Source organism: Peromyscus californicus, unplaced genomic scaffold, assembly GCF_007827085.1.
Source record: "Peromyscus californicus insignis strain IS unplaced genomic scaffold, ASM782708v3 Scaffold_14__1_contigs__length_90479793_seg_2, whole genome shotgun sequence".
NCBI lineage: Eukaryota > Metazoa > Chordata > Mammalia > Rodentia > Cricetidae > Peromyscus > Peromyscus californicus.
The window spans coordinates 9717922-9743659 of record NW_026294436.1 but is presented as its reverse complement, the minus strand read 5'-3'; positions in this window follow the sequence as shown (position 1 = coordinate 9743659).

Here is a 25738-nt window from a genome sequence, read left to right as displayed (position 1 = left end):
TGATGCATTCTTGTAATCCCTAAAGTATGGAGGCAAACACAGGCTGGCATGTGGGGCACACTGACTAGTCAGCCTTGCCAATAGTGAAACTGAAGGCCAAGGGAGACACCATCTCGAAAAAAAAAGAAAAAAGAAAAAAAAAAAGAAGGACAACATCTAAGGATGAGAGCCCAGGTTGACTTTTGACCTCCAAATGCATGCTACACGGACATATATAAATACACACACACACACACACACACACACACACACACACACACACACACAAGAATAAACAAACAAATCATCCAGCTATGTCCAGATCACTCTCAGTTCTTCAACATCCTGAAATAGTATCTACACATGCATCTTAGTACCTTTCCATCTAACTGTCATGCTGAGCCATTGGTGAGACGCAGACTATAGAATTTCAAGTACAGGATGCCCCTTTAATATTTTCTGAAGGAACGACATTATGTGTCTTTTCAAGGCTTACACTTTGGGCAAATTGCTCACAGCCACGGTTCCATAGGCTCAGAGTTTGATCTGCAAAAGTTTTGACCCCAGCACAGTTCTGAAGCATGTTTTGCCCTTTGTAATTTCTATTGTGCTGTTTTTGAGAAATGACAGTGGAGATGTGATCAGAACTGATCCTTCACTCATTTCTTTGTAATTAACCCCAGGAAGACCTTTATCCATTCTGGAAATACTTAAATATATAGCTGTCTCCTGGTATAATAAATAGCTCTAGAGTAAAAAAAGAATGAAATAATTTTATTAGTTCCTCAATATTTTTGGCTTTTTTCTCCTTCACATTGTTTTACATGGCCATTCTAAGAAGCCTGGGTTTATTTCCTGTTCTTCATACTTTGCTTAAATTCTTTAAAACATGTATACACACACACACACACACACACACACACACACACACACACACACACACAGAGAGAGAGAGAGAGAGAGAGAGAGAGACATAAACACACAAACATACTACAGCAATGCTATTACCAAGGAGACTTTAGAGATTCTTTATTTACTAACATGCATTGCCTTTCAAATAGATTCATCCACCTCTGACCATGTACATAGTATGAATGTTACATGCATGTAAATAATTTGAATCATGAATAGTCAAATAGATAATGTTAGTAATATAAAAGAAAGATAATTTTATGTGTGTGTAGTACTAAAGATTCAATCCTGGGACCTTGCACATGCTAGGCAAGCACCTGACCACTGAGATATAACCCTGCTCCACTTTTTACTTTTTATTTTGAGAGAGGACCTCACTGAGTGACCTAGGCTGTCCTTTAGTTTGTGATTGACTTGCCTCAGCTCCCTCAACCTCTGGGATTATAGGCTTGTGCCACCAAGCCTGGCTCCCAGTGGTAATTTTGGGGAGGCAGACATGCATGCATGTGCATGCCCAGGTGTAAGTGTATGACCATGTGTGTAGAGAACAGTGATCAACCACAGATATCATTTCTTAGGTGCTGTCTACCTTCTGTTCTGACTTGAAGTTCACCGACTAGACTGGGCTGGTTGACTGAGCTCCAGGGATCCACCTGTCTGTGCTGCCCTATCATTGGAGATACAAGTGTGTATGACCATGTCCAGCCTTTTCAGTGGGTTCTTGGAGCTCAAGCTCAGATCTTCATGACTGTACAGCAAGCTGACTTAGCCGATGGATAATGTACCCCATAATGGAAATATTCTTTCCTTTAAGGTAGATCTCTCTCCAAATTTAATATTTGCTCTCTCTCTCTCTCTCTCTCTCTCTCTCTCTGTGTGTGTGTGTGTGTGTTAGTCTCCTGTCCAAGTTCTAAGCAGGTCTGATCCTTCTTGGTTTCTTAGAACAAGTGCCTTTGAGGTGTTATGACAGCAGCCTCTCTGACTTCGGAGGACAAGTTGGCTCCCACATGCTTCTCTTCACCTGTTCTACTGAATAATACAGATCATGTTTACCTCAGAGCTACCCAGAATGGCTTGTGCCTTACAACACACAAAATGCAAAGCTGCACTCATGCACTCACCTTATGGTGTACTCTGTCTCCTTTTCTGTGTTAGCACCACATCCTTGTTTGAATCCTTCCCATTGCATTGCTGTTTTTTTTTTTTTTTTTGACAACATACTAGAGCTCTACCCAGAGAATGGCTGCTTTTATCTCTTATACTGAGATAATTAGCTTCAATCTCAGAAGATGACATACCATCTTGCTATTTCTTCAAATCCTAGACAGACTCTCAATTTCCAATTTTATGATGCTCTGACTGCATGACTTTGAAAAATCACCATTAAAAGTTAAAGTGATGCTTTTCTATGAAAAGTAGCACACATTTTCTATTGGTAGGAACGAATTTCTTAAAAAGCTAATTCAAGTCATTGCATTTGAGTGGTGGAGGTATCTTCATCCCGACACAATGTCTTAAAACATGTATATCAAAACACACAGGCGCCGGGCAGTGGTGGCGCATGCCTTTAATCCCAGCACTCGGGAGGCAGAGCCAGGCGGATCTCTGTGAGTTCGAGGCCAGCCTGGGCTACCAAGCGAGTTCCAGGAAAGGCGCAAAGCTACACAGAGAAACCCTGTCTTGAAAAAAACCAAAAAACAAACAAACAAACAAACAAAAACAAAACACACAGGCACACACACACACACAGGTATACACACACACAGGTACAGGCACACACATACACATACCCTTGTAATAAAATATCCCTACTTGGAATGTAATGAAGACAAAATTGAAGGTGTTTACCTCTTTTATCCATGTTGGCAAATTGAGCCATCAGGGAAAGATTTACAAACACAGAATCAATTCCATAACTATTTCATTAGTATAAAGCGGCTTTCTGATATGTGAAACTCTAAACTCTGTATAAAATCTCTTCAAGGAAATTATTTAAATCCCATGGAAATGTATGTAAAACTAAGAATGGTATGTTAAGAACAAAAGGCAAGGATAACAAGGTATTGTGGGATCTTATCCTGCCGCTGTGAGAAAACGGATGCTAAAGTGACTTATGGGAGAAAAGGGGTGTTTTGTCTTGCAGTTCAAGGGGATAATCCATCATCACAGGGAAGTTAACAGGATAGGAGATCCAAACAGCTGGTCTCATCCTCTCTACGATCAAGGAACAGAGAACACTGAATGCATGCCACAGCTCATCCCCCTTCTCTATTTATAAGGTCCAGGATCGCAGCTAGGAAAGTGTGCAGCCCAGACTGGATGGTTGTTCAGCCTCAGTCAATGCAATTCAGATAACCCTCCACAGGCTTATCCAGAGAACCATCTCCCAGGTGATTTTTGTCAAGTTGATCATAGTAAACACTATAAAAGTAAGCACTTTCCAAATGAGGTGTCTCATCAGCTCTACAACTGCTATTTTAACAGCAAACTTTGGTTAATTATAGTTGCAATGCCCTTTTACATGGGCAATGATGTGGGTGGTCTAACTAACTTGCTCAGAGGTGATTTACCAAACTGGGGGAAAGGTATATGTGAACACTGAAATTGCAGAAGGGTAAGAGCATAATGAGCCATGCAAAATCAGGAGTAAGATGTGTACTAGAAATTACAGTAGCGATATCCATGTTTAACTATGGGTTATTTGAAGGTTAAATATATGTTTGTTCAAAACATCTGTAGAATTCTGGGAAATCAAGGCTGATGTTAATCTATGACCTGGTTTTTCTTTTAACTGAATTTAGGAAAGGAAATCTGTAGTATTAATCAAAAGTGAAATAGAAAGCCAATGAGATGGCTTAGTGGGTACAGTGTATGTCACATAAATCTGAGGACCCAAATTCAGATCTTTAACACTCAAATAAAGCCAGATGTGGTAGCATAGTCTGTACTTCGAGACTCCTATGGTTAGATGGAAGCTCACTGGCCACGTAACCTGGCATACCCTCTCTCAACCAAGGTGGAAGTCAAGAATTGATACCTGAGTATCCCAGTGTATTAACATCCCAGTGCCGCTCTACCTCAGAATCACTGTGCCTTATTGTAACCATACTGTATTGTATTGTGTCACATAACAGTGATCTATTGTGTGATTACAGAGCCCTAGAGCATCATAACAGTGCCCTGTTTTGTCATTACAATGTCCTGTGGTATCTCTGTCTCTGTGTCTATCTCTCAATACACACACATAGGAAAACAATTTTAAGACGTAAAGTGGAATTCCTAGCCTTATCTCACTGTGTGGCTGCTTTGCCAATGTGCTGGTGAGTCTCGAGCAGTGCTGTTCTTCCTGTGATATCTATCACCTTTGCTTTGTTAGAGATCATTCTCATACATAGTAATAAATAAACTTGTCACCAGACCAGCCATCCCAGGCAGGTCCCTAGTGTTATTATCATTGACATTGACATGCCCCCTTTATTAAGAATAATAACATAATTAAAAAGTAGTGTACTAATAAATTTTAAACCATTTCAGTTTTGCGTTATGATAATCTAAGCCTAAATCATCAAAATCAAATCTCCCAAAGGAAATCAGACTTCTGGAACATTACTTCACTTACCTTAGGTGGTAGTGCTTTGTGGGGGAACACTGGGATTGGAAAAACAGTGCAAATTTGCATTCCAATAGGATTAATCAGGAAGTGATAAAGCAATTCTAGTTCATTATCATCATATGAATACATACGCATATTGACTTCATCATTGTATTTGTTACCTTTGCTGTTGCAATGATAAAAGGAACTTTCAGGAAATTTTTTTAATAGTTTGCAGTTTGATATGGGAGCATTCCATGGTGGTGAGGAAGACATGGTAGCAGGCATGGAAGGCATGGTAACAGGAGCAGGAGGCCAGCAGCCACTTCACCTCCTAAAGGTTCCATAAAAGGCCCAGACAGCAACACCTTCTGGAGATGAAGGGCTCAAACACATGGGCCTGCCAGGGACACTTCACCTCCAAACTGTAATGATAATTTCTGGGTTTTCTACATTAATTTTCATTTTATATTTTTGTCGTTATTTTCTGTAAATACCCCACTGCAAAACAGAATAACTACATCGGGTGAAGTGGTGTCAAGATACATTAGGCAGGTCTTATTTATTCCAAAAGCTCACCTAAAACACCTTCATCAAGCAGATGGAAAGAATTACCTAGAAGTAATTTCTGGACTTGTTTACCATGCACCATGTTCGGTTTTATTGTTATTCTCATAACATGTAATAAAATAACCCAGCACGTGTCACATTATGTTAGTGAATAATTACAGCTCAGCGTGACAGCTCTGTAATTTCTTGGTAATGAAGAATAAAAACAATGAAAACAGCAGGGAAACAGAGCCAGAAGAAATTTAAAAACAATCTCTCTCTGATAAAGCATATGAAACTCACAGTTTCATACTTTAAATTCACGACATTCCTATTAGCTTCAGGAACTGTGGATATTCAGAGCCGAATATCCTTAATTAGCATAAAATTAGGTAAATAATACTAAATAATTTCAATCTGGATAAAAACATTGGCATTATAAGCACAACATAATCACCAGGGCTACGGGGAGACTGTGGAGTAGGGTAAAGGAACATTCACTGGAAAGAGGTACTATTTCACTTTTCTGTGTAGAATGCGATGTCAAATGCATTGAGGGTTCATGCATGTCAATAACTCGTGAAGTACCTATTTAATAATGACCTGGCCAGCTAGATGCTAATGACTTGGTGATCAGGGTGCATAATTGCCCTGTTTATCTTTAATGCCAAATGTACAGTAAACTTTTAATTGTGTCAGTTAAGCAGATAAATTAAATACAATAGGAGGTGAATTTTGTGTTGTACCTCTAGGTAGAGACTTGATAAAGCTCTGCTTTCTGGAGCCACCAACTTTATATCATATTAATTTGTGAGACTATAAGTTTGTACTCTTTGGTGATTAGAAGTTGACTTGATGTGAGGATGAGGCTTCTATCATTATAAATAGGAGTATTAAGAGAAGAGTCTAGATGGAATCCACAAGAGAAATGTTTAAAGCTTTAGACATTTTCAATGTAGAGTTCCAGGACCTCACGTATGACAAACTCACTATGCCAACAGTGCAAACTGCCATCAGAAAGGATGGCTATGTTTTAATCAACATATTTTCAGAACTCTCGATATGTAGTAAGAGAGAGAGATACAGATTTTGATCCTGATATAGTTGTAAGTATGGGCACGATGGCTTATATTGGTTGTCAACTTTATAGGATCTAGAATCACTGAAGAGAAATGCCTCTGTGCCTGACTGTAAGGTATTGTCTAGATTAGGCTAAAGGAGGTGGGAAGACCCGCTCCAAAAACGGGTAATAGCCTAACATTATCTAGGGTCCTGGGATGAATAAAATGGAGACTATGAGAGGAATACCACCATTCATCTCTCTCTGATTCCTGGCAGTGGATGCCAAGTGACCAGCCGCCTCATAGCCCTGACACCATGTCTTTCCCACCATGGTGGACTGTACCTTCAGACAGTGGGCCAAAACAAACCTTTTCTTCTGTTTTAGTTGTATTCTGTTGCTGTGCTAGAACACTGAGCAAAAGCAGCTTGTGGGAGGAAAAGATTTAGTTCTTCTTATGTGTTTCAGTGTATCATGGAGGGAAATCAGGACAGGAGCTCAGGCAAGAACTTGAAACAGAAACCATTGAGGAGTGCTCCTTGCTAGCTCACCAGCAGATTCATGCTTAGCTAGCTTTCTTACACAGCCCCAAATCACCTGTCATTGAAATGATGTTGCCCACAGTGGACTGGGATCTCCTATATCAATTATCAGTAAAGACAATCCCCCACAGACATGCGCACATGCTAGTCTCTTCTTGGCCTTCCTTCAGTTGACAGTCCCTTCTCAGATAACTCTAAACTGTGCCAAAGTGATGATTAAAACTAACCTGGGTACCTTCCTCAATTTTATTCTTGTCAAATTTTTGGTTGTGGCAACAAAATAAGTAATACAATGGGTTAAGGTATGCTTAGATAACAAAGTATATTTGTCAGCTTCTTGTTACTGTAATAAATTCCTGAGATCACAACTTGAGAAAGGGTTTGCTTTGGTTCAGATTTGGGGGTCCTCAGCCTCTGATGGATACATTGTAAAGGGAGCATTGCTAGAGCTTAGAATATAAAAGAGAAAAGAAAGAGATGAAAGGATCTGGGTCTCACAGGGGCACACTCCTAGTGATGTCCTAGGCTCTGGGTTTCACCCCTTTCTAGTGATTTCTAAAGATTTCATCCCTTTGAGATAGCACCATGAGCCAAGCCCTTTCCACACAGATCTTTGGAGGAATATTCCAGATTCTAACTAAAAGAGAAGTCATGACAACAATTTCTATGGAGTAGAAGCTACATTAAATAAAATGGAGAGTAAAAAAAGGGAAAATTAGAATGCATTTTAAATAATATTGGAACATCTATTTAACATTTCAATATATGTAAGTAAAAATATTATAAAGAATATAAGTGCATTAGAATCTTGCACAAGTAAACACATTCTGATAGTTTTCAAAATGTTTTATCTAAACCAAAAAGCTTGTATCTAACAGGGAAAAAAATGAAACTAATTTTCTCATCACAGTAGCAGCTGAAGTTTTAAATTACCAGTCACCTGATTTATTGATCCAGCTACATTCAAATGGTTCTGGGCCATTCGTATTGGGAAAGGACATGAGATTTTAATTACTTTTATTCCTTTTTTATTTGGTCAATATCCTTATCCAAGGACTCTTATATAAAAAAATACTTCAGTGGGTCAGAAAATAAAGCATCTTTCAATAACAATTCTATTTATAAAGAACATTAGTATGCAATGTCAGTACCAGGGATTAAAGATGACTTTAAAAACAGCCGTTTTTCCCTAGGTCAGAATGTTACTGTATAAAATTATGTTCCTATGAAATGAATGTCTGAGTAAACTGTTTTCAGTAACGAGTACAACTAGTCCAAAATTGTATGGAATATTACTGTTAACTCCTCAGTATGAAAAAAATAGAGAGGTACTTACTTTAATCACATTAGAGAATGTGCCTACTATATTGGGAATGAATGGAAATAAGGAAGAAAGTTCCAGGAGAGTTGCATTAATGTAGACAAGACACTTTTAGAAATAGTATCAAAAGATTATTTTTAAAATCAGAAAGAATATACACTAAGAAAAATCTAGAAATATAGCTCCTATACTAAATAGTACATGCTATTCTACAAATCTGTAGTCTGCTGTACCCTGGGGCAACAATATCAGCCCAAGAGTCCACTTTAACGGGACTCCTAGGTAAGCCACACCAAAACCCCCACACTAAAGCTAAAGTTGAAATAAAGTCATTCGTATTTTCAGACAGAATATGTATTTAGCATGGTTACTACTGTTTCACAGAAAGATATTAGACTGATTTTATTTGCTTACTTATTATGCATATATGTAAATGTGTGCATGTGTGTGTGTGTGTGTGTGTGTGTGTGTGTGTGTGTGTGTGTGTGTTGTGTATGTGCATTTTTGTCTTCTGAAGATTAAACCCAGGGGACAGAACTCAGATCCTGTGCAAACTAATCAAGTACTCTGCTACTGAACTACACACTCCATCCCAGGAAATCCAGAGTACAAGAATACATACAAAAGGTATATGATGAAAGGAGTAAGGAGCATCATATAAAGAGACAGAATAGCCAACTAAAGATTCAGGTATCACATAGTTACTCAGCCTACTTCACAATAAATTTCAAATAAATATGATTAAGATGTAACAGGATGTGATGGAAAGTAGACAGCTGGCTAGATCAGAAAGGACATCCTGCGAGAGCTATTGATACTATTAGAAAAAAATGGAGGTGGGAGTAAAGGAAACACATCTTGGTAGCCAAATAAAGTCTTTAATGAGCTCTTCAGAGGACACAGCTCAGACAAGGATAGAACAAGAACCAGAAACAAACCAAATAGAACAGAAAGAAAACAGAAGCTGCAAGCACAGAGGGCTGTGGCATACTCCAATATTTTCCTAATTGGAATGCTGCAAATGGGAAGAGAAAATTACTTTTACAAAGGGGTGTATGTGTGTGCATTAATGTGCATACGTGTGTGTGTGTGTGTGTGTGTGTGTGTGTGTGTGTGTGTATGTGTGTGTGTGTGTGTGTGTGTGTGTGTGTATGTATGTATGTATTTGTACATGTTTAGACACCAGGAACCAATATTGGATTCTCTTATTATTTACTTCTCTCTCTTATTTTTTTGAGCCAGTTTATATTTTGTTTTGCTTCCGGTTCTTACTCTTTCCTTGTCTGGGTTGTGCCCACCAAAGAGCTCAGAGACCAATTCAACTGGCTGTCCAGGGAGCCCGGGGGACCTGCCTATTTCTCCCTCCCCAGCGCTGGAATCACAAATGAGTGATGCTTTGTCCAGCTTTTCATGTGCACTGTGAGAACCTGAACCCAGCACAGCAAACCTTTCATTGACTGATGAATCTTCATAACCCCCATCGCAAAAAAGTCTATTGAGCCAATCTGACCTGGAATAGAAGAGAATTACAAAGGGCAAGCAGCACATCCTGCGCCCTTTGAAATCAATAACGCCCTTTCCACTTTCCTCTCCAATACACTCCAAGGACACACCCCAGAATTTCTAAAAATCAGTTTCTAAATGATAAAAGATCAAGTGTAAGACCACGAGGCCAGAGGCTCACAGATGTTGCATGAAGCATTGTATCAGGATTTCTTAAGCACACTGAAAAATAAATAAATGGAGTTGTCAAGATTCCAGCACCATTTCTCAAGTGGAAATAATGAATTACATTCATGAAAAGTTGAGAACATGCTAAATGGTATACTGGAATCTATATAAAATGGCCATCAGTGACTTAATGAAACAAGAAGGAGTCATTAAAATCACTTAATTGAAGGAATATGACAACTGAAAAGAAGCTAAAATTCATCTGTATGTGAAATACATTGACAATATGCCTAGAAAAATCAAATTAATGATGCTTAGAGAAGACAAACAATCCTTAATAACACCAAGGAAAACAAACATCTCAACTTTCTCAAGCAATAAGTAACAGTAAGTGTCTTGTAGGCCTATGAGTATGAAGAGAACAGCAATGCCGCTACTTGGAGCCACTACAATCTCAGGATAATAGCATCTCAGTGAATGATTGGCAGGTATGGAGTTGTCAAGAAAAACACGGCTTCCAGATGGACCCTCCTTTACTCAAAGAAGAGATGGAAGAAGATTGGCTTCAATAGAAAGTTTCCCCTCCTTGTCACCATTACCCAGGAACAGAAAGTCTTCTCTTGTAGACAAGACATCTGCACAATTTTCATGTACCTTTCTGCAGACCAAAGGTTTCTGCCTACCACTGCCTGGAAAAGACAAAGCAGTACTTAGGCTGAACAAAGAACATATCAAGCCTAGAACCAAAAATTTTATTCCTAACAACATGGTCTGTCCACTGCAGGCTTGGAGTGCTGTTCAGTGAACTTTCCTTTATTGTTATGTAAAGAAAGCCCCTAGCCTTTGGCACACTCAGGAAACTATGGAAGGATAATTTTAGGTCAGATTGAGCTTGACTGAGTTCTCCAACTCAGTCTCATATGTTGATTCCTTTTCCTCTTTTTTGAGTTTTCTTTCATGTGTCAAAAATGATAATGTTATGTTCTAAATCACAGAAAATCAGGGCTGGAAACATAGCTTAGCAGTTGAGTGCCTCCTGATCTTGCAGAGGAACAGAGTTTGATTTCCAGCACCTATATCAAGAAGCTCATACCCCATGCAAACTTCTGCTTCTGGTCCTCTTCCGGCTTCTGTGCGTATACCCTTACACAGTCACACATTTACACACAATTAAAAATAAAATGAATCTTTAAAAAATTGACAAAAGGGTGAAAAAGTCTTTCTTCAGTTAAAAGCAGGTACTGTTGTTGCAAAGGACCTGAGTTTGGTTCCCAGTCCCCATATGGGGTAGCTCACAACTTTCTGTAATTCTAGCTGTAAGGATTCCAACACCATATTCTGAACTCTGACAGAAACTCACTCAAATGCAGAGAAAGACTCATTACATATGGAGCCCAATGTGGGGCTTGAATATCCATACACAGGGCCTAAGAAAGCCATGAAAAGTTCTAGACAAGGAGCTGACATGGTTTCCTCGTGCTGCAGTCTTTCAGGCAGACCAATGCTCAGTGTACAGGTGCTTGACCTACAGAGGTACAGGTACTGCCAATGCCCGTAAGCTGGAGCCTGGCACCATGCACAAAGCTGAGCCATGTGGCTGCTGACATAGTAGTTTAAGACTTGTCTCACATGATCAGAGAACACTGCAGGCACTTAGTAAAGCCGGGTCCAGGCACAGAAAACTTCTAAAAAGGTGCAGAATGCTTGAAAAGGGGGTTAGGTGCTAAAGAAAGAAAAGAAAATGGGTATAGACAGTCATAGAAAAAAGCAAATAGTTATAAAGAACTAAAAGAAAGAATAAAGTAATATAAAAATCAAGCCACAAAAAGATGGGAAATATACAGGATGTCTGGATTCTGTATGGTGCTTTGTTGACTTTGAATTTCTAAAATGCTAATGTACAAATAGCAATAACTGCTGAGAGTCATTGGATTATGGAAGCTGCTAAATTAAACCAACAATGTTACAACAATTTTAACAATGTCTTAACTTCAAAACGGAAGTTAAAAAAAAAACTGTTACGATGGGGGAGAGGTTATACCTTTGTTTCCACAGGAAACAAAAAGTTATGGTTTTCTTCAAAATTAATGAAAATCATATTTGACTGGGGGAGGTGGTCACCTGAGGATCTTCGCTAAAGACAAGAAAGACTAAGGGACAGTGACATATATGCTGATCCCTTGATGTGGGAACAGCTCTGAGACTGGATGAGACATAATAAATCTTGTTGACTAAAGGTCCTCATGACTTATTATTATATGCCATCCTTTCATATGGCATGCAGAGAAATTTATATTACAGTTTGATTATGCAGTCCAAATGGAATTATAAAGTTGACAGATGCCTTTTACTTGATTAACCATAAAACAAAAATCATCTTTAACTGAATTGTGCACACTACACACTCCATACTTGTGTTGATGCAGATATTTATGTCACTTTTAAAAGTCTTCGTGTTTTCAGAAAAAAAGGAACAGACACAAATAGCCCAGGTGATCCAGCCTCTCAGAATGACTCAGTTTCAGTTTCCTTAATGGACAAGAAATGTCCCTTGTCTTGACTGTTGATAGTATGCTGTCCAAATTGAATAAGCAAAACACAAAAGAAGGTGACTTCAGAACTTTGCCAAGACAAGGTAGGACTGTTTTTCGAATCTTAGATGGTCTTTTAATAAAAAACCCAGAGCCAGGTATTGGGGTGAAAGCTGAAAGATCAGAGAAACTGAACAAGCCAGCCACGTTCTTATCCCTACAAAATCCTCAGCCTATAAACCTCTGGGCCTCACCCCTGAGGGTCTCAGTTGCTTAGTTCCTGTCTCTTCACACCTTATATACCATTTTCCACCCAGCCATGTCACTTCCTGGGATTAAAGGCATGTGTGTTTTCCAAGCAAAGGCATGAGATCTTAAGTGCCGGGATTAAAGGCGTGTGCCACCACTGCCTGACTCTGTTCCCAGTGTGGCCTTAAACTCACAGAGATCCAGATGGATGGATCTCTGCCTCCTAAGTGGTAGGATTAAGGGTGTGTATGCCACCACTGTCTGGCCTCTATGTCTAATCTAGTGGCTGGCTCTGTCCTCTGATCCCTAGATAAGTTTATTAGGGTACACAATATATTGCCACATAGGGCAGTCCTTCAAATTTTCCTGCTTAGCAAAAAAAAGTCTGCCATATATTCCAGACCTGTAGGCTGAATATGGATACTCCAATTTGCAGAGGAACCTTGGGGTGAATATCCAGACAGCCAGGCATCTCTGTCATTTCTGTAGGTTTGGAAGTTGCTTGTTCTGCACTTCCTGATTACTCAAGTAATATTATATCTTTCTTGGGTCTCTGATGGGGTTGAAGATTAGATAGTTATAGTTAAAAATTTTCTTAGTTGTGATAGAAAGTAAATTAGGTACAAAACTTTGGACTAACCAAGATAGGATAGATAATGGAGTATTTTCTCTGAATTTGCCAAATACTAATGAACTGGATATTGTAAATGTATTTCTTTTCTGATAATTGTTCTTCTTATATGTAGTTTTACTGTGTTAGAGTTAAACTCTTTCTTTTTATTTAGACAAAATGGGGAGATGTTCAGTAATATTTGATTACACTGTGAAGATGTGTCTTTGCCAAGTTGCTTTCTAGTTGGTTTAGTAAAAGCTGAATGGCCAATAGCTAGACAGGAAGAGTTTAGGCATGGCTTCTGGGGACAGAGAGGACTCTGGGAAGGAGAATGGAGAGATGAACCAGATGCAGAATGAGTTGGATGTACAGAATGGGCTAGAGGTAAAAGCCACATGGTAGAACATAGATTAATAAAATCTGGGTAAATTTAAGCTATAAGAGCTAGATGAAAATAAGCTTAAGCTAAAGACCAAGTTTTCATAATTGATAACAAGTCTCTATATCATTATTTGAGAGCTGGCTAGTGGGACAGAGGAAGACTCATTACACACACACACACACACACAAAAATAAATAAATAAATAAATAAATAAATAACAACAGAGGCTCATTGGGAGAATAAATGAAATAGTAGCTACAAGGAAACTTGAATACTAGGGACAAAACATTGTTGCAATTCAAGCTTTGTTCTATTGTCCAAAATCTGAATTTGTCAATTTCTTGTTTGGGACAGCAGTGTTGATGCAGTGGCAGAATTAGACCTCATCATTTTTGAGTAGCATGTTTACTTTTCTGATTTTATTGTAGTCCTGGTTACTTCAATTCTGATAGCTAGTTACATGATGAAATAGCTAAAATGGTGCTTGTGTTGGCTATAAGCACAGTTATTTTAAGAAAATGTGTTCAGATTCCCATGAGAAAATACAGAGATTTATGAGAACATGTTATCTATTTTATTCCCTTGTGTCTTACCTTCAAATTTTGAAACTAACAACACAACATATTCACAAACTATAAAATAAAGTTCTTCTTATTCTTATCACCAATACATTACCAGCTCTAAGCTAATTTAATAATGTTTTATTTTTTAAACTCTTTTACATGTATATGTGTATGATACCCACATGTGTGTGGATATATATATATATATATATATATATATATATATATATATATATACTGTCTCAGCATACATACATGTGTATGTACATACATGTGAAAGCTACAGGTTGATATCAAGTGTTTTTCTTAATCAATATCTTGCTCATATATTGAAAAAGGGTCTCTCATTTGAACCCAGAACTAACAGACTGAGCTAGCCTGCTCTAAGGAGATTCTCCCTGTCTCTAGAATCCTAGGACAGTAGGCAGGTTACCGTGTCTGCCTGATATTCACATGGGTTTTAAGATCCACACTCTGATCTTTTGCTACAGACCAAATATTTTGTTTACCAAGTCATCTGCCCAGATGTCAGTTTAACTTTAATCAACATGTTCTGGAACTTTAGCTGTGTACCATTGACAGTGGTGTAGCCAATAATAAATATCGGTTGCCATTCATTTATCATTTCTACAGGTCACGTGTCATTTCATTTGCACCTATTTCCTGTGTTTTTTTTTGTTTGTTTGTTTTGGGGTTTGGGTTTTTTGGGTTTTTTGTTTTGTTTTTTGGGGAGCGGGGGGGGTTCAAGACAGGGTTTCTCTGTATAGGTTTGTTGCCTGTCCTGGATATTGCTCTGTAGACCAGGCTGGCCTCGAATTCACAGAGATCCAACTGGTTCTGCCTCCCCAGTGATGGGATTAAAGGCATGTGCCACCACCACCTGGCCTGCTCCTATTTTATATTCTAATTTCTCAAAGTTGGTGTTATGCTGTGGAATAACCCCTCTGTATATTGTGAATATGTTTTATTACCTTTGACTAATAAGGTAGCTGCTTTGGCCTGTAGCAAGGCAGGATAGAGCCAGGCGAGAAATCCAAGCAGAGATGCGGGGGGGAAAAAAAGGGTGGAGTCAGGGGCAGCCGCCAGACAACCACCAGAGGAGCAAGGTGTATTAGAACACAGGTAAAGCCATGAGACACATGGCAAAACATAGATGAATAGAAATGGGTTAATTTAAATTGTAAGAGCTAGTTGGTAATAAGCCTGAGCAATAGGTCAAATGGTTTTAATTAATATTAAGCCTCTGAGTGATTATTTTAAAAGTAGCTGTGGGACCAGGCAGAAGAGAAAAGCCTCCGGCTGCAGTGAAAGGAAACTAGAAAAACTGTTAACAATGATGCCCTCTTCTGGCCTTCACAGACACTGCACACAAGTGCTCATACATAGTCACACTCAGCATACACATATAAATACAAATAAAAACAAGTTTTTTTTTTTTTTTTTTTTTGGTTTTTCTGAGACGGGGTTTCGCTGTAGCTTTGCATCTTTCCTGGATCTTGCTCAGTAGACCAGGCTGGCCTTGAACTCACAGAGATCCAGCTAGCTCTGCCTCCCGAGTGTTGGGATTAAAGGCATATGCCACCACTGCCCGGCGAGTCTTTTTTTTTAAGAGAAAAGTACAATAGTGAATACAGACAATTAGTTGGCTCCTTGTAGATGGAGTTTTCCTGCCTGACCCACAGTCAGGACAAATCTCTATCACCTGCCAGTCCCACAGCCCCTCAGACCCAACCAAGTAAACACAGAGACTTATATTGGTTACAAACTGTATGGCCATAGCAGGCTTCTTGCTAACTGTTCTTACAGCTTAAATTAATCCATTTCCATTAATCTATACCTTGCCACATGGCTTGTGGCTTACCGGCATCTTCACATGCTGTTTCTCATCATGGCAGCTGGCAGTGTCTCTCTGACTCAGCCTTCCACTTCCCAGCTTTATTCTCCTCCTTGTCCCGCCTACACTTCCTGCCTAGCCAATGGCCAATCAGTGTTTTTTTTATTGACTAATTAGCAACACATTTGCCATACAGAACATCCCACAGCAGTTCCTACTTTCAATTAATTAAATTACTTTAAGTGTCTTTTAACTCTCCTGACTTTTGAGAGACCATGGAGAACATCATTTTATAGATTCCCTTTGCAATGTGGGTCTGTTTTATAAGTTAAGAAAATTTATCTATGAGAAAACCTTCAAATTTGATTTATTGATTGAAAATATTATTGTCTTAGTTAACCAAAAATTGTCTTTGAAATTCAAAAGTGAGTTTGCTGTAATCAATCTGATATGAAAGAATTCTGTTAAAAATTTGTAGCTTGGACTGGGGAGAAGCTCCAGTAGAAAATATTTTGCACAAAAGCATGGGGAAAGTTTGGATTCCCTGAATCTATGTAAAAACTGAGGTGTGGTAGCATACATCTATAATCCCAGTGCTAAGCAGAGGTACCTGGGTCCTGCTGACCATCTAGTCTAGACAATTAATGAGTTTTAGTTTTAGTGAAAGACCCCATTTCAAAAGAATATATGATTAAAAAAGATACCTGATGTTGACTTCTGGCCTCCATATAAATGCTAACACACATGCACACCCCCATACACACATGTTCACACAAATACACTCACACATACAAAAATTATCACGTGATTTTTTAAAATTACAGATGGGATATTTTCTTTTTTAAACATCACCTTATGTCCTCTGCATGATAAGTCACAACATGGCAGGCTCTGTGTTGACAGCAGAGGGATGGAGACATCTTAGAACTTATTTCCCCAAGTGAAAAGTAGTGAGACACGAAGTGCTTCTCAGCAGTTGTCACAGGTAAGTTCAGACTGTCTCCTCTGGATGAAGGAGTGCGAGACCTGAAGGATGGATGAGGCTAGGACTGTGAGAAGCAGCCTGGACAGACACCTGCTAACTTAGCCAGTGTGCCTAAATCATCCCTTCTGTTTGGAACTCAACAAGTCTTTATTTCCACATGTCCAGGTTAGCATCCAGCCACCTTCGCATTGAGCAGAGTTAGGAAGTTGTCATGACAACAGAATGAAATGTGTAAGAAGCAAAATCAATTCAGCAAAATCTAGACCTGAGGCTAGCCTGGTAAGTAGGGACTGATGGAAACTGTCTTACAAGGCATTTAATTCCTGCATCAAACTCTCAAGGAAAAAAAAAAAAAAAACTATGTTACAGTACCACAGTACATTTACATTTCAAGATTATTTAGAGGGCATCTATTGATAGCTATATGTTACTTTTAAGTTGCAATAATATAGGTAAATTCATTAAATTTCATCGATTTTTATGTGTATGTGCTTCAACAAGTGCATGTGGGCAACATGTGATATGGCATGTCTATGGAGGTCAGAGGACAACTTACAGAAGTTGGTTCTCTCCCTCTACTATATGGGCCTCAGGTATTGAACTCAGGACATTAGGCTTAGAGGCAAGTTCCTTTACTGGCTAAACCATCTTATTGATCCATTGGAGATCATTTAAAAAGTCTGAAACAATCCATATGACAACATGTATTCTGGGGGTGTAAGAATGTAAGAGGAATAAAAATATGTCATCTATTTTCCCTAGGGAAAGAATAGACATCATCATGTATGGAACTAAGAAGTAATCAGTGTCTTTCCCCAGCCCTCTCCAGTTAACCACTGTGTCTAAGCATTCATAGGCTGATGGATTCTCAGGATCATTTATTTACCAAGAGACTTAGAGCTAGACCTTCTTTGTGTTACCAGTGAGAATCTGAACATATAGGTACTCTACATAAGTTTCCATTGGTACAGTGTCACCCTTTAGCAAGACAAAAACAGCTCCTCTTAGGATGTCCTGTAATAAATGGCAATCATGAGGAAACTCTCTGCCTCATAGCAGACCTGCCTGCTACTCCACTCACCATTGCTTCTACCCAGGTAACCAACTTACAGCCAAGAAAGAACAGCAGAAACCATGGAGGAATGCAGCTTGATAGCTCACCAAGCTTATGTTCAGTTACCTTTGCTTGCCTGTACAGCCTAAGTTTACCTTTCCCGGGGATGGTGCTGCCCACCAGGGGTTGGCCCTCCAACATCAATAAACAACCAAGACAAGCCATCATAAGCATGTCCACAGGCCACTGTGATCCAGGCAATGTCTCAAAGGAAACTCTCTCCTCAGTGACTCCAGGCTATATCAAGGTGATACTTAAAGCTTGCCAGGAGACAACACAGCAAACATTTCCACACAGCAACTCTTCAACTGGCATCACAAAGGTTTGTTTTAATTGATCTTTTAAATTAGTCTGTCTTCCCAAGATATTCCCTAAGACCCTAGGACTTAGGTTCTTAGTTCATTACTATTGTGTGATCACAGGCTTCACACAAACAAAAGGATGCCTAGTGAGAGGTTCAAAATGACTCTTGATTCAATTTCAAATGAGATTGGGAAACTCAAGTGTGCATGTAAGAAGAAAAGCAAGCAGAGGAATTAGCTTCCTCTTATCAATGCATTTTGTATCAATAAGCAATAAATTTAACACAGATCAGCAAAATTCTGGCTTGGTGGAGGTCATACATGCAGCGAAGAAAGAGTCATAAATAAACATCTGTCTTTAAGGAAATCTTAAAATGAGTAAGTAATAAGAGTACAACATAAAGGAAGTTTCTGGCAAGTCTGAGTGCCTTTTTAAAAAATATCACTAATATGCTTTAAATATTACTTATAGGGATTCATTTTAACACACTTAAAATACAAACCAACGCTTCATTATTATAAAAAAAACACCTTGAAACTCTACAATTTAAGAAGTTTAGTTGAGTCTGGAGAGAGGACTCCATGGTTAAGATCACCTGCTGCTCTTTCATAGAACACCAGTTCAGTTTAGAATGCCCAAATTGGGTAGCTCACAAACTACTGTAATCACAGCTCAAGGAGATTAGACACCATCTATCCTCTGTGGGCACCAGGTACACACACAGTGAACACATATACAGGAAGGCAAACTGTCATGCACACAAAATAAAAAGAAATCTATATAATCATATAAATCTAGTTCGTGAGAGAAAAATTACCAATGAACATGAGTAAAACTATCATTTAAAACTCATGTGGCTAATCAATATCAGAAATACTCACCTTATGTGTACCTAAAGATCACATTAAAACCCTAATGTTCAACTAATAAGAACACACTTTACTAGTTCTAAACTAAAAAATAAGAAACAGAGCTGGGGAGATGGTCAGGGGTTAAGAGAACTTGTTCTTGCAGAAGATTCAGGTTTGAGTCTCAGTACCCATATGGGAGTTCATAACCTTCTATAACTCCGGTTCTAGGGAATTCTGATGCCTTCTTCTGACCTCCCTGGACACCAGGCATATACACAGTTCACAGATAAATGTATGAGCAAAACAGTCATACACATAAAATAAAAAAGAAACAAAATGAAGGCATCCTTATCTATATATTTTTCTATCCATCAACTCTTCTATAAATTAATTTCTCCTGATAAAATTATCAGCAAAAAGTTGGGACCAGAAATATATGTGTCACTATTTTTATCATGGATAAACAAACAAATAAATAAATAAATAAATAAATAAAGCCCTCTGAACATCCAATGTAGAAGACCCATTGAATGAGTTGTTTCAGTTATGAAAGTGTCACAGTGATCATAGTCTTGGGGGTATGGTAGTACTTTTCTCATCATCCTACAAGAAGCAACTTAGGGGGTAAAGATGGGTTTGGTTTCTGTTGTTGTTGTTGTTTATTTTATTTAGGTTTTGATTTGGGACTTTGGTTCACAATCTGAGGGGACACAGCCAATCATGGTGGAGAAGGCATAGTTGTAAGTGTCTTCTGTCGGGGAGAGCACATACAGTAGCTGCTTGTCCTAGGTCACCAAGCTGGTAGAGAGTCCTGGGTAAAAGCCAAAGTATCTATAGCCCAGAAACCACATCCATAGAGCACTCTAACTTGATTCAATTGAAACAGTGTTTCTTTGGAAAAACTCTGAAACCTGGAGACATGCAGATGTCTTCCAGGTGATACTCTGTTTACTGTAAGGCTCTAGAAAATAATGAATTCTTTGTCAACAGTTATTCTAGCTTCTTTACTGTGTGGTGGAGGTGTTAACACCAGCTTTGAGAAATTAGCATAGGAAACAGGGGCTAATGAACTGGTATCTGAAAGGACCAAGCAGATGCCACAACAGGCTGCTCAGTCTTCTCTCAGAGATCAGGCCTCAATTTCAGTTTCCTGAGACTTGAGCAAGCAGTTTCTGGGAGGGCCATGAACAAAAGATATAGTCCTTGCAGTAGCTTCCTTTCTGCACGCACTCTGACTGCTCAAAGTTCAGCCAGATGTTTACTGTCTGGGGCCCCTCACCAACTTAGAGTTATGTGCAGTATGTGCTTGGCCAGTCAGCCCCCATGGTGGCTCAAGGACAAAGCCTGGGACTTGTGCTGGACTGCCCCCAAAGTAATAAATTGTAACCACCAACCAGTAAATACAAAGGTTACATACCCTCACCCAATTAAAAGAGAACAGAGATAAAAATAAACCAATCCGAGTTGCACCCATGCAAAACTCCCCCAACCCCCCTGAAAGGCTTGTGGATTTTGCTTTTAAAAAGATAGCCACACAAAGAAAAAGCAAGTTCCTCCTGGCCTCACAGTTACTATGAGTAAGTGCTTTGGATCGAGCTTCCCTGCCCGTGGCTTGTAAACAAACAGAAATAAACCATGCTATTGCATTCTGTACCTAAGGTCTGTGGCGATGTCTTTGGGGTCCCAATCTGGGCATAACAGTATCAAGTCCAAATGTTACACCACCTTGGGAAACAGCATCTCCAGCTCGGGACCAAGTGTTCAAAGACCTGAGCCTGTTGAGAACATTTCACATTCAGACTGGTCTTTAAAAAAGAAAAAAAATACATTTTAAAATTACCCTCAGACTCTGTCACTTGACTCCACAAAGACCTCTCTGACATGAATTTAGGTAGCAATGGAGTTTTATAATTTTATCAATTTTAAATTATATACAAGACATTAGATGTCATTGCGACTTTTTTATTGTTTATATTTTATTTTTACTTACGTGTATGTGCACGGGATTGCAGTTGCTCCAAAGGCCAGAAAGGGGCTTCAGATCCCCTGGAGCTGGAGCTACAGTTGGTGGTGAGCCTCCTGACCTGGGTGAAGAGAACTGAGCTCAGGTCTGCAAGTGCTCTCAACTAGGAAGCCATCTTTCCAGTCCACCATTTTAAAGGAAGCATGTTGTAACATGTTCTCTTCCTCTCTCATCTCTCCATTCCTCTGCCACCAATGATGTTTCTGACTCTGTAACCTTTTCCCCAGCCTCTTTTGCATGCTACTGTGTCAGCATGCATCCTTTGTCTTGAGTTTCTTTAGCTTCTAAATATGCACCTTAGTGGTCAGGATTACAGTCAGACAGTTTTTATCACCTCTTCATTTACATGCCATTTCTGGAGTTACGTTCCAGAGAAATTGCCAAGTCTCCAGGTTGCAAAATTTTTGCTAGGCTGTTTCTAAGATAGCAACTTCAAAATATAAAGCATTAGGAATGATTTGCAAATTATACAGCAATTCCCAATCCTCCTTCAAGCCATTAATTAACTCTCCTTCTGGATTCAGTATTATATTAAAGTCCCCAGGATATTCCAAATGGATTTGGTACATAAGAACAACCCTTTGGAATCTGGAAGTTGAGACTCAGTGAAAAGCAGTATTTATTAGACATAAAGCAAGGGTGTCAAGTTAGATATTTTTCTTTCCTGCCACTAATCTTAAGTATCATCTTAAGTAATTTCATGGCAGGTTCTGAGTTTTCACTTGTCTCAACAAAGAAGGAAGGATAGCATCTCCCTCACAGAGCTGTTACAAAGGGTGAAACACAAAGGCACATATATTCAGGAAATTCCTGCTGTACCACAACTGCAAAGTCTCCAGTTCTCCCCCTGCCCCCATCAGGTGATTGCCTTAGCGATGAGGGCAGTGTGAACATGCATGGTGTGCAGGTAAGTATGGTGGCTAGAGTTTGAATTTAGATGCCTCTCTCAATAACTCACCAGCTTATTTTTTGAAACAGCATTTCTCGTTGAACCTGGAGCTCACTGATTCAGCAAGACTCACCAATCAATGAGCGCTAGAGAAACTCCTGTATTCTCCTTGCAAGGATTGAGCATATAGATAGGCGCTACCATGCCCATCTTTTACATAGTTGCTGGGGATTCCAAACTCAGGTCCTCATACTAACGGATCCACCTCCCTGTTGTCTTAGGAATGTAACCTTATTATGAAAATGGCTAAAACTCTCACTTGTGTATCATTTGTGGATAGCTGAAAAATGTTTGGGGACCATTTAAGAAGTTGGGGCTTATATAGCTGGATATCATTTCACACAAGTATAAGATGGAAATTCCCTATAGTTTATAAAATGCCTTATATACTTTTTAAAGATAAATGAGCATTGCAAAATATGTTCTGGAGGAAGCCCAGCGTGGGACATGATTCTGTTGAGCAACCTTCACAAAATACTGTCAGTTTTTGGCAGGTTACATATAAATGTCTCACTGCAGCCTCAATGTGCATGTCACACAGGCAGAGCTTTCTCCTTGCTGTGTTTTATTTCACCTCTCTATGTCATTTTTAATCATACAAAAGCCACCACAACACTGAGTTATATTCTGGATCACAGAGTGCAAAGTAGAACATATAAAACACAGACAAACCACACAGAGCCGAGCCAACATGCTTTACAGTGATATCTATCTTTTTAAAAAATGGGTTTCTATAAAGCATTGCTGTGGATTTTCAGAGACATTAGCCACCAGTGTCAGATTTCCAGGCACCATATATAGAGTAAAGGTGATGCAAAGCACTTAGGCTAGACACAAATGGTAACTATTCTTATACATCTCCTCAGGAGAGTGTGTGTACTGAGGTTATCAAAATAACCTAATGGTACATTTAGGTGAGAAAGAATATGAAAACATCAGGCAGGGTATGAATGCAGCCATAAAATGTTTTACAATGAAGGAATTATGACAGATGTGTGCAAACACAGGAATGACTATTTTGTCATGGCAACAGACTGTTAGTGAAGGTGAGTTTAGAAGGATGACTGAAAGCAAAATTTGCAAAAGCTGTATTGCCTTTCAGTGTTTTCCACACCAAAGAAACTTTGGCACATTCTAGATACAAAAATGATATTCCAGAGCAGCACACAAAAGAAAAGCCTCGGGGGTAGATGGATAGCTCGGTGGTTAAGAGTAGGCACTTCTTACAGAGGACCTCAGTTGAGTTTCCAGAGCTATGTCCAGTGGCTCACAGCAATCTTCTCTAGCTTCCACAGGCACCTGAACTCATGTGTACATAGCCCTACACAAATGCACATACATATTTATAAAAATTAAAATTAAAATATGGCCTGAAATGAATATAACTCCCCAGAAAAGTTCCAAAAGTGTTTAACCATGAGGAAAGTTAGAAAACATTTCACACTTTAAAATGAAGGTAATAGGACTTGGGATGCAACTCAATTGGCAGGATGTTTGCCTAGCGTGCATGTGGCCCTGTATTTTGTCCTTAGCACTGCATAAAAATGGCTGTGTTGGTACATGCCTGTAAGTCCAACAGTCAAGAGAGCGAAGCAGAAGGATCAGTTATTAGGTCATAGTTGGATACATAGTGAGTTGGAGGCTAGCCTGGGATATATACCACCCTGCCTTTTAAAAATAGACACAAGCAGTCCGTGGTAGGAAACTCTCCGGTCTCCCTTTCCTCTCTAATCCCATTCCCAAGGATCACAAGGACCTTTTCCTTCAACCTTTCTTCCCCCAATTCATCTCCTTATCCCAGAATCCAATACCAGCAGGCATTCACTGGAACACACCAGCCAAGCAGAACCCGGAAACAGGTCAGCTAACTGAAGACCCTCACCGCTCCCTCCTCCCTTTCCAACCCCTCAGATTTGTACCTAGCACCGCAGTAGAATACAAGCTGCAGCTTTCCTCCCTCCTGTCCATGCTTCCCATGGATCCAAAAGACAATGGTCTTTCTGTTGGCCTCTCTCCTCACACTCGTTGCTTTCTCCCAGCCCCAAACTCCAGCAGCACCCTTGTTAACCCACATGCCACTCCTGCCAGGAAACAAGGAAAGCTGCCTGCAGACCTTCTCTGGTCTCTCTGTTCCACCAAATCCAATGCCCCGGTTTCATCCCCAGCTCTGCAGCAGAACATCCATGGCAGTTTTCCCTGCCCACCTACTCCCGACTCCTGTAGATCCCACGGATCTTCCCCTTCTAACCTCCTCCTCCCACTTGTTGCTTTGTTCCAGACACCAACCCCAACAGGCATCTCCTCCAGGGCAACAAACAGGCTGAAGGCACCCCCACACCTCTGCTACTGCTCCCAAGATTCACCCCACCCCCACCCCGGTGTCATCCCCTATTGAGAACCACTGGTAACAAAAGACCATGCAGTACACAGCAGTGACAGCTAGAGGTCAGAAGGTCAACCTATCAGAACTAAGGGTTCTGTTAGAGGAAACCATCACACAAGCTGTTATGGGATTACTGCCTTTTTGAATGAACTGGCTGTCTCTTGTTGTAAACTTCTTGTGCAATAACAGCTATGATTCTCCCCATTTACCGTGCATCTCCATGTTATGTGTACATGTGATCTCATGATTGCATCTCAATCTTGGCCACAACTTTCCCTGTACATTTGGGGTAATTGGACAACTCTCCCCAGCTGTGTTTATTTTTCATTAACAGAAATCTGGCCAAGGCCATTCTCCACACAAAAGTATTTCAGCTAAGATACCCCTTTTCAAGGACAAATGCAGAGAGATAAACATTAGCTCCTCTCACCCACAGATAGAGAAAATAACCACCAACAATTAATCCTCAACTCCTTACCTTCACCCCGGGTTATTTACACAAGACCCTAACTTAAGAGTTTACTGCTCATATTCCTGGGATGATGTTTTAGGCTACTTTCTAGTTACTGAGTTAAGGCAGTTATTTCCCACTGACCCAAGGAGATTGCCTACAAGGTCAGGCAGGCATGGTGCCAAGCTTCTTTCTTGTACAAGTTAAGTTTTAACTCTTTCTCAGCCAGGGGCTATTCCTAGATTCCCTAATTGATCTTAGCCTTTAGTTGACCCTACTCCCCTTTAGGCACTCCCCTTTTGGGTTGTAATTGGAAGTTGACATTTATTGCTTTATGTGTGGATCCTTATCACCTCTCTCTGCAACCCTGAAAACTTCAAACCTTTCATTGCTTTGCCAAAGAATTACTGCTTGTGTGTATATACCTGTTCCCTCACAGCACTGGAACCATTGAGAAGAACAAGATGAGGACAAGGATGGAAAGAACTAGATAGGGATGAGAGAACAGCAGAAGGGACTGAGAGCAGGAGGGACTGGGAAGAGCTAAGTATGGGAACAGAATTAACTTAGAAGAATAAAGTGAATGGACTAAAGAACTCAGTGTACTTAGATTCATTTGATATCCCTCAGATTAGAATCCTTAACTGCTTGTAGCTTCTGTTCTGGACCCTGGTAGAAATCTCCTCAAGGCAGGCACCTGGGGAGAATTTGTTAATCCCAGCTCTGTAGCAGGAAACTTGCTATGGTCACTTTTTCTTCTGGGATCCCATCCGCAATGGATCACAAAGCCCTTCGCCTCCAACCTTCCTTCCTCCAGCTCATTCCAGTATCCCAGCCTCCGACACTAGCAGGCATTCCTTGTGAACACATCAGCTGAACAG